The following is a 4,044-nucleotide window of genomic DNA, read 5'->3' on the forward strand; positions in this document are numbered from 1 at the left end:
CCCAAATTCAGGGAACAGCTGGCTACTCAGTGTAGGATTGTGGATGCTCCACATGCCACAAGTCCCACGAGCAGATCAGGCACTGTCGTGTGCAGCCCATGTCCTTTGTGCTCCAGGATCCCCCATAGCACCCAACATGGTGAGCCAAGAATTAGTGTGCTCTAACAGAAACCCTCAAGCTTTCCTCACAGTGGCCCAGATTGGGTCAATTTGGGACCAGGGACAATTTCTTGTCCTCCTGTCTCCAGCAGTGACAGTCTGTTGGTGCCTTGTGGTAGGTACAGGGAGACAGGGCAGCCTCGTCCAGTCTGGTATCACCACTTTGGGTGCAGGCCAGGCAGTGACCAGGCTTCCCACTGCCAGACAGAACCTCACACCGAGCTGGTTACTGCCAGCAAGGGAAACATCGGACTCAAGGACACAGCCCCAGGCCCAGCACTCAGCCCTGGCAGCCCCTCACAGAGATGCTGCTCCAGTGGCTCCAGACAAGGCAGGAGGGGAGGGCTGACCCTTCCCTGCAGGTGGGAGAGCTCTCAACGAGCTTCATAGGTTTCACAAGTCGCTGCACAGGATGTTTGGTCTCAGTCTGTGTAAATAACAACCTGTTCCACCCAGGCCTGTGTGGGGCCATCCATCCTCCGCTGGGCTGAGGCTCTTCAGTGGAAGTGGTGGGCAACTTCCACAGGAGCACCACTGCAGGATGCAGCAGCCCCGGGTACTGGTACAACACTGCCAGCAACCCCCCCCGAGACTGATCCTGCTCGGGGAGCTGACAGCAGATCATCCTCTCACACCACAGACTGCACCCCTTGTTTGTGGGGAACTTTCCCACACCCCCCAGTCCCATAAGCAGGTTATATTCTTCCTGAGCAGCCACCACACACACACGCACTGGAAAAGCACTTCAGAACTGGGTGTGGCAGTACTTTCACTCACAAGTTTCAGCCTGAAATGTGGAAGAGAAAGGAAATTGCACATGAAACCCCTTCCTGTGCCCTCAGAGCCCCCTTTCTGGATAACCTACCAGAGCCCAGCAGAAAGGAGACACAGGCTGCTTTCCTCTCAATTATTTTAGCAACTGGGCAAGTTGGAAATACTCTTCCAACAGGAAAAGCCTGATGTCACTTCAGGCCAAAGAAGTACAAACAGATAAATTTGTAAACTCCTGACCCGCCCTGGACTGTCTCTGTTGAGATTAAATGCTTTTGCTAGTTGGCTCACAGAGAATAAAAAGCAGTGTCATGGCTGATCAAAAGCGATGTCCTCGGCTGTCACAGAGCCCCTTGCTTGTCGGTTCTGTTGCTCCTCCATGGATGGAGAGCCTTGTGTCCCCAGATAAACCAGACGCTGCCCTCCACTCAGAACTTGCAGAGCAGAGGCAGAAGCAGTGACGTTTCTCCCCAAAACATCAGGCATCAGGCTCAAACACTCCGGCAGTTCGTACCAACTCCCACGTGTGGCCCAGCCTGGGGAGCACAGCTGCCATCCAGGGCTCCCAGAAACTCACCAGCATCCAAGCTGAGCGAGCAAAGGATGTGCCACTGGAGATTTCATCTGCTGAGGGCAGACTTGGCTGTCTGAGCTACCCAGTCACTACAAACCTGTTCTACTGCCAAATGACTGCCGTGCTCCAAGCCAGCCTAGATACTGCATATCCATATCCAGCTATTTGACCATACCATGGTCCTTTGGTGATCCACACCCTACTGCTGAGCTAGAACCCGAGGGGCTGGGCTGCAGCTGCTGCCTGGGAAAGAGCAAGATATTCAAGACAAACTGCAAGCTGGATTCTGACAGGAGCTTTTCCAGGACAACAACTTTTCTTCGAGCAATGAAGCTTGTGAGTCGTACCCAAACCTGGCTCTGAACAGAAGAGGTACCACCCAGCAGGCATCACTTTGTCCTCTCCAGACAAAAAAAGCACCGAAGCATTCGTGGGATGCACCACCCCACGGGCTGCGCTGGGAATCCAGAACCCCCTTTTACATGCGAGGTTATTCCAAGGTATGCAAGTTGACTCCCATAAAACGGGACAGGCACTCAAGGCTTTAGGAACACAGGATCCAACAGCCTCGCGCCCAAGAAGGGGCCAAGACACTCCAACACGGGTAAGAAAGAAAAAAAAAGCAAGCGGAAGCCGCCAGAGTTCCTGGAGGGACACACGATTTTGTGCTCTGGACACGGAAACCTGCACGGGAGCGAACGGCCACATGATGGCACCACAGACCTGGGGAACGAGGACACTCCGCCACGCCCCAGCCAACCCCGGAACCCTCGCACCCAAAAAAAGAGGGTGGTGCTGCTCCTCCTCAAACTGCACGAGCAGAAAACTCCGTCGTGGGTGTTGTGTAGTTGGAGTAATAACCCACAAAAGGGAGCTGAAGGAATTAAGTAAAAAAAACCACAAACAACAACAACAAAAAACAAACCAAAACAAAACCCCCACAAATAACAAACTAAAACCTTACAAACAAACAAAAACAAACAAACAAACAAAAAACACAAAAAAAACCACAAAAAACCAAAGAGTTATTGCAGTCACTTAGAAATAACTCAAACTTTTTTTTTCCTTTTTTTCTTTTTTTTTTTTTTTTTTAAATTGTGTTTCTTCTGTGCCTGGATTTAGAAGGAATTTAAAAAAAGATGTAGAACTAGCCAAGCAGCAGGGATCTGATAGTTTATCTAACCATTATAATATACAAGCTGAGGCTAAAAGTTTATTTTCTTACAAGCAGCACTGAACATTTAATTCCTAATTAGTCCCTATCAGTCAAAAAGAGGGTCTTGAAATGTGAAAAAGCTCCGAAATGGAGCAGTGTGCCTTGGCTCTAGTCAGTGTTAAGGATGCAGGTCAAACCCAGCTGGTGCTCCAGGCAGAGCAAGTGCTGCCTCTGCTGTCAGTGCCTCCAGCTTTTGGGGGAGGGAAGGAGGAAACACGAGGGAACCTTTCATTTAGACACAGCTTGGGTCCCACCTGGCCAACAGCTCTGGATCAATGACACAAAACTTTAGCACAGGGTCAGTCACGAGAGCTCGTGTTTCCAAGTTTAGAATAACCAGGTTTTGCTTCTTGCCTTATTTTTCCTTTCCTGCTCCCAGGGGAGCCTGTACACACACACCTGCATGGGCAGGGAGACTGGTGGAGTCTGAGATGTTTTGAGCTCTGCCTAAAGGCACTGGGAATACAGGGCAGCAGCTGACATGAGTTTGTCCGGGTCTCAAAGTGGTCAGTGTTTGGTCAATGATTAGACTTGAGGGTCAGCATTAGAGCAACATCCTGAACATTAAAAGCCCTGTGCTTGTACCGGCTAAGCCTGCCCAGAGTGCCCAGTGGCAAAATATTTGGTCCAGTTCTGCACAGGGCAATCTCAGCAGGCAGGTGAACTGGCTGGCACACACCTATTCATGTACAGTGTATCAGTGACAGGTCCAGACTCCGCGACACTTGACAGAACAAGCGCCCTATGAAATCACAAAAAGGGCATCTCAATCTACCCCAAAGCTTTGTCCCAAGCGTTCTACCAAAGCGGCTGACCTGGAACAGAATTCCCTTCCCAGCTATTTGATAAGGTCAATCTGACACAATAGAGGAGCTCAGACTGTGCCTGGCACCACTCCAGCACAGGGAAGCAGAACACAGCCATGTCACACGGCTGTGCATAAGGAAACTGGAGTAAGGCCAGCCACACACATCCACATAACTCAACAAACACCACAAACCTTCATGCTCATCACAGGACAAACTAGACTCTAGGAATGGTCCCCACGCACTGACACACCACCCAAAGTTCATCAGCTTTCAGTGAAGCCACACCGAGAGCGGGAGCAGGTATTTCAGCAGATCTCCTACTCACAAATATCCTAAACCAGCAAAACCAGCACACAAAAGGTCAGCTTTGAAATGGCAGCTACAGAGGCAATAGCAACATAAATCTAAAAAGGGCACACAGTATTGTGCAATTTGGCTGTTTGGTCTCACGTTGGTGGTATAACAACTCAACTGTCACTACAATGAACAACTTGATTAAGAAGAGTGTCAGTCTA

This window comes from Myiozetetes cayanensis, unplaced genomic scaffold (assembly GCF_022539395.1).
Source record: "Myiozetetes cayanensis isolate MyiCay16 unplaced genomic scaffold, myiCay2020 scf7, whole genome shotgun sequence".
Lineage (NCBI taxonomy): Eukaryota > Metazoa > Chordata > Aves > Passeriformes > Tyrannidae > Myiozetetes > Myiozetetes cayanensis.